Source organism: Bactrocera neohumeralis, unplaced genomic scaffold (genome assembly GCF_024586455.1).
Source record: "Bactrocera neohumeralis isolate Rockhampton unplaced genomic scaffold, APGP_CSIRO_Bneo_wtdbg2-racon-allhic-juicebox.fasta_v2 ctg4075, whole genome shotgun sequence".
NCBI classification, from domain to species: Eukaryota; Metazoa; Arthropoda; class Insecta; order Diptera; family Tephritidae; genus Bactrocera; species Bactrocera neohumeralis.
The window spans coordinates 3,721-10,692 of NW_026091184.1; the positions used below are offsets into that span (position 1 = coordinate 3,721).

Sequence of the window (6,972 nt, forward strand, 5' to 3'; positions counted from 1 at the left end):
GCAAGTTGTATTGCAAATTTGCCTTCAACCTCGACAAATTTTTCAGTTGCCTGGAACCTTCTTAATGAAAAATTTACGAATAGAAGGTTACTCGCAAACACTTATTTCAAACAAATTTTAGATGCACCAGTAGTGACTGAGACTGCTTTTAGTGTACGAAAATTTCAAGAGAAAATTTCTGAAAGTACACAAGCATTGGAAAGTCTCAGTTTGTCTGCAGATAATTTGTTGCAAGCTTTATTAAATTATACGCTTGTGCAAAAATTAGACAACAATTTAAGACTTAGGTATGAAAATTCCCTTAAAAACCCTAAGGAAATACCTAGCTTAAATTCACTACAATCGTTTCTGAATCATGAAGGGAATGCACTAGAAGCAGCACAAGTTTCAAAAACATCACCAAAATTTCAAAATGCAGAATTTAAATGCATAATGGGATGTAATAATTCACACAATATATTTTATTGTTATAAATTTAAAGCTCTGTCTACTCAAGACAAATGGGATGCAGTAATTAAAAACAAATTATGCACCAAATGTCTTAAAACAGGGCACAATATAAAAGATTGTAAAGGCGATAGTTGCCTCACATGTCAAGGAAACCATCATTTATGGCTCCACAAAGACAAATCCGTTAAAGCAAAAAGCACAGTGATTAAAAATACTAAAAATGCGAAATTAAAAAATGATTCTAAAAATGTCCTGCTAACCACAGCAATTGTTGGTATAAAAGGTCATGATGGAAGAGTAATAAAGGCACGTGCTTTATTAGATAGTGGGTCTCAAGTTCACCTTATAACCAAAGAACTAAAAAATAAATTAAAACTTCCTTCCAGAACAGAATCTATGACCATTGAAGGAGTTGGTCAAAACAGAACAAATGCAAATGAAAGAGTTAATCTTCATTTAAAATCATTAACAGATCATTTTGAAGCAAATTTACACACCGTTGTTGTACAAAAGATTGTGTCCAATGTGCCCTCGGAACACATAAAAGTTAAAACAATTCCAGAAAATATAAAGCTGGCCGACCCTTCATTTAATGTTCCGGGTAAGATTGACTTACTTTTAGGTGCGGACATATTTTTTGATTTAATAAAAGAAGAAAAAATAACTGTTGAAAATATGAATTACAAACTCCAGAACAGTGTGTTTGGGTGGTTGATATACGGATCAACCAACATAAGCCCCAAATTAGCTCATTGTGGTGTTGTAACACATATAGATAAAAAATTAGATTATCAACGAAAAAAGTTTGGGAAATTAAAATCCCTTGAAAGATATTTTAATAAAACTAAAAAAGAAACAAAGTACGAGAAATGCTTTCGTAATAATTTAAAATTTAATGCAGATAGTAAATTTACTGCAGCTTTTCAATTTGAAAAGAAAAATATAAACTTAGGAGATTCTTCTTCACAAACAAAAGGAAGATTAATCTCTCAAGATAGAAAATTTAAAAATAATAAACCACGAAAAAGAAATAAATGCAAAGTTTCTTTTGAAAATATTGAAAGTGGTACATTTGTATTTTTTAAAGAACAAAATATTCCACCATTGCAGTGGAAGAGAGGACGAATTGAAAACGTCATTTTATGCCAAGATTGCAAATGTGGACGTAAGGATAAGCCATGGCACATCGTAAAGAGCGATGCACATTGTTTACCCTTTTCCTACTGAAGAAAAAATATTCAAATAATTAATAAAAAGAGATGCGGTCGACTCGAGCTAAAAAAGAAGAAAAAGAATAACCTTATATTTATTTTGTTAAATTTACTTATAGTTTTACTATGTTGTAAATGTTTAGATATAATATATAAAAAAAAAAATATTTCTGGAGTATTTTTTGAAAAGAGTGCCGGTTGGGTTGACTTGGACAGCGTGGGATAGAATTGTCCACATCGATCTAGTTCAATATTTGGTTGAAAGGCAGCAAATACCAAATTCACTGAAATATTTAAAATACTCAACAAGTGAACTCAATGATTCAGCAGCTGCACAACAAATACTTATTGAACAGCCTCACGACATCATCGCGTTCACGGGGAGGAGGATGAAAAGGAAGACTAGGTCAGTGTTACCCTTCAAAAGATGATGAATGAAGAATACTTATGAAGTATTGAACTGACCTTACTGTTCTCAGATGGTCAGCTTGTGAACTTGATTTTCGATAATGGTGGTAAATTGACCAACTCAGTGCATGAAAAGTGCCCACAATACCCGAAGGGCGTCAAGGATTTGAACGAAGAATCTACAACCGATGTACACAATTTATATAAATTGGTGAAGGAGAGACGTCTCGGTGCGCCAGCCATCAACGTCAACGACTCGGTGGCCAAGAGTACATTCTATAATCTTTTGGTTATCGCGAGTAGTTAATTGATGGTATAAAACGGCCCACCGATGTGATGATTGCTGGCAAAGTGTGCTGTGTTGCTGGTTATATGATATTGGCAAAAGTTGTGTATAACCTCTGCGTTGTTTCGGCGGAATCGTTATTCTCACCGAAAAAGATTATATCATTGCCTTGCAAGCGGCTATGAAGTAACCACCATGGAGCAAACATACAAAGAAGCTATTATCTTCGTAACAACAACTGTTTGCAAGGACATTATTACTGGCGCACATTTTGAACACATGCCCGACGATACGATCGTTTGTAATATTGGTAATTTCGATTGTGAAATCGACGTCGCATTTTTGAATGCAACGCCAAAGAGAAAATTATTATCAAACTCCAAGTCTATCGTTATACACTATCCAATGGTAATCATATTCTTTTGTTTACCGAAGGACGTCTGGTAAATTTGGGCTTCGCGCACGGTCATCCCAGCTTGAGATGTTCAACTCGTTCAGAAATCAAGTGGTGGCACAAATCGAATTGTGGATCAAGGCTGACAAATACAACATAGATTTGCATATGTTGCCGAAAATACTCGACGAAGAGATCACCAGTTTACACTTGGAGAAATTGGGCATACGACCTGAAAAGTCCCGTGATTAAATTCGAAACACTTGGACTTAGAATGGCATAATATGGTGCATTACGGCATGAATACTGACAACCTAATTATATTAATTGTTGGTGCAGTCATCGTTACACTAGTCCTACAACGCATCTGTAATTCAGCAAGGCACTAAGGCACTCATTTCCGCTAGGAGGACATATCTTACGAAATTAATTATTAATATTAAAAATTTAAATTGTATACAATAAAAATTGGAAATATATTAGAAAAATTATTACGAGTTCGATCCGAAAATCTTGTAAAGAAAAATGTAATTAATATGCCCAATATTTATAAATACTTGAATTATTTTGAAGTGTAAACACTTCAACGTGGGCAGTATGTTCAGATTTCTGAACAGTTCTTAACGGCTACAATTGTAAATGAGATAAATCTGTATAGAATATGAGATCCGTTCTCATATGTCAAATATTTGTATGCATTATCGCTAACACATAAAAATATAGTCATAAATATAAATATGTACAAATACCCATTTCGGGTATTGTTTATGTTACATGGTATAGGGTTGTTTTCAAGTGCACATGCACATTTGTATTCAATTGCCTAAATACATATCTTAAGTCAATATGTTATCTTAAGTAAATATCTTTGTTGTTAATTGTTGAGTGCATACGTATTGCACATAAATGCATACGTGCCTCATATAAATGTATTATATGTATCTCTATGCGTTGTTTATGTATTGCTTTGTACTGCCTCAACACTGGCGAAGATAAGCCTGTTCAATATATTTGAACTTATGTAAGAAATAGTGTGTGTTTAAGATATGTGTACATACTTCGGTATGTACAATAGATTAGTATTAAGATTGGTGTATGTACTCTGCATGTGGTGCATACACAAACTAGGATAAAAAATTTTATAAATAAAGGAGCTCTGGGCAACCAGAGCGGAGTACATTTTAATTCCGAAACAAACGCGTCTTATTTTTAACAGTGCGTCTTATTTAATAAAAAAGAACGACTAAATGTACTTCCGTTTTCGACTGTGTTAAGTGTGAAGCATAAATGAAAAATATCATCGACTAACAAAAATGCGCCAACGCGTTTGTAGTTCTTGTAGCCACTAAATCTACGCCAACCTATTTTTAGCTTCGTTTCTCTTAACATTTTGCACTTCTGTACGTCTTCTCTTTTCCAAAGGTATAAATTAAAAATTTGTTTGTTAGCGCAATTATACATAGAACAAGTAAGGAAGTGCTAAGTTCGGGTGCAACAGAACATATTATACTCTTGCAAATTACGAGAATCAAAGGAAGGGAAATACTTTATGGTGTAAAATGTTAACCTGACGATCGAAATCCAAGCAATTTATTTAATTTAATATATATTAATATACTATATGTAACTCCTATACTGACAGACACATAAGGTTTGTTAGAAAAACGAAAATCATTGTATGTAGTATAAGGAAGTTGGGGTAGTATCGACCATAACTAATCTTTTTTCCAATACCACATACTATTACACTTATTAAAAAACTAATCCTATAGAATAAAGTAAGCCGAATGTTCGAAAATCCTGATATTGTTATATGGGAGCCATGACAAGTGTTCGCTTAATTTTTTCTATTTTCTTCTGGACTGGCGTAGAAACCGCTTACGCAGTTATAGCCGAGTTAACAACAGCCCGCCAGTCGTTTCTTCTTTTCGCAAGGTTGGAGATTCCAAGCAAAGCCAGGTCCCTCTCCACCTGGCCCTTCCAATGGAGCGGGGGTCTTCCTCTGCTTTCCCCGGCGGGTACTACGTCGAATACTTTCAGAGCTGGAGTGTTTTCGTCCATTCGGAGGACATGAAATAGCCAGCGCAAGCGCTCTCTTTTAATTCGCTGAACTATGTCAATGTCGTCGTATATGTCATATAGCTCATCGTTCCATCGAATGCGATATTTCCCGTGAACAATGCGCAAAGAACCATAAATCTTTCGCTGAACTTTTCTCTCGAAAACTCGCAACAGATGTTGTCATCGTCCATACCTCTTCACCGAATAGCAGGACGGGAATACGGATTGACTTATAGATTTTTTTTTTTGGTGTTGCTCAACGCAGCCGTATTAGTTTTGCGGGGATACCAAATTCAGACATCGCGGCATAAAGGCAGCTCCTTTTCGTGCTGTCGAAAGCAGCTTTGAAATCGACGAAGAGGTGGTGTGTGTCGATTCTTCTTTCACGTGTCTTTTCCAAGATTTGGCGCATGGTGAATATCTGGTCGGTTGTTGATTTTCCAGGTCTAAAGCCACACTGGTAAGGTCCAATCAGTTTGTTGACGGTGGGCTTTAATCTTTCACACAATACGCTCGATAGAACCTTACATGCGATGTTGAGGAGGCTAATCCCACGGTAATTGGCGCAGATTGTGGGGTCTCCTTTTTTGTGGATTGGGAAGAGCACACTTAAATTCCAATCGTTCATCCGATCATATTTTACAAAGAAGCTGATGCATGCTCCTTATCACCTTAAAAAAATTTTAGACTCGCTTCCATGCGGCACAGGACGCCATGGTAGATTCTGACGATTCAGATCTACCACAAAATTTGAAATCATCGGCTTACGCAATATATGATAACTGCTTAGACCAGTACGAAGAAACAAAAGTTATGGTCTCCGATCAATTAAAAAAATAAAAGTAATTGCACCTACTCCACATCCGAGAGTAGAGTTGCCCCAAAGAGATAGTCAAAGGCAAGGCTAGATGTGTCCGCAAGTGACACAGAAACATTTTATTATAAAGTTATGAAGAATGACCGTCCTTCCGGGAAATGTTTACAATCGTTTGCATCAACCATCCACAACTATCAAAAACACAAAAATTACGTCACCTCTGATACAAAACAAAAGATCAAGCAGGCGTCATAGTAAAAGAGTTCGTTCTTAATGACGATAATTTCAATTTGGCTTGGGAAGTTCTAAAAGCGAGATACATACAAAAACGAAAGAATATTGTTCGACAAACAAATAATGACACCTATGAACTTCCCAAAAATTAAGAAAAAAGAATTTATAAGGCTACAATCCACTGTTTATAGCAGCAAAAGTGGCCACTCTAGAAACTTCTAGTCTTCAAGTACTACGCCTTGAGCTATGCGTTATTGTCAAATTAGTATTCACAACGCATACCTATATCAATATGGCAAAATGTAAATTATATCGTTGTTCCGATTACGACGTTATTCTAGCCTGGTTGGAAAAAACACCAATTACATAAAAAAGCGTATATGTTCAAACGTACGTGCGGAAAGTCGAAAATCGACACATTGCATTATAGATAAATTTTCAAATTATAAACAAAAACTCAAAAGGAAAATTAATGGATCACCGTATTCCCAATAAGATACAGTGACGCACCTATAGTTACAAAAAACGAAGGTCGCACTTAACGCATCTATCGTAACACTTCTCGTACGGGCTGTAAAAAGCTTTAAATTAATTATGAACATTGTATACAGTATTAACAAGTTTCGAAGCCGATCTCAATTCACGGTCATTCATGTGCGCTCGCGAGATCCTCTCATTGGGAAGCCCTAACCTGAGGATATGTTTCCAAAGATGCACCCATTCTGGCTATACCATCCAGGGGTGGAGTGCTTTTAAAGCATACATACATATAAGAAAATATATAAATATTAAGAGGAATCGATACAACTAACTTTGATTTCCGCCAGGGAGGGGGACTATACGTATGAGCGTATTTTTTATTTTTTATAGTAGGAGGAAGCATCAAAAGCCGGAGTGCGGTACTTTAATCCGCTAAACTTAATCTACTCCCATCTCATGTCTCTCCCACGGGACTACTGGACAAAGTATTACTTCATGGGAGAGAAGAAGACATTTGGTAGGTAGGTAGGAGTGCAGCCTATCGGGCTCAATTAGCAATTGATGTGCCATTTGATACACTATTCGTAGAACCTCCTGTATCTACTATTACGTTTCACCTTCTCTCTCAAAC

At 35.9% G+C, this 6,972-nt stretch overlaps 1 pseudogene; it reads left to right on the plus strand.

Annotated features, from left to right (window-relative positions):
• Positions 1-1,852: 1,852 nt before the first annotated feature.
• On the plus strand, positions 1,853-3,420 carry LOC126767106 (adenosylhomocysteinase-like; annotated as a pseudogene).
• The last annotated feature ends 3,552 nt before the right edge of the window (positions 3,421-6,972 follow it).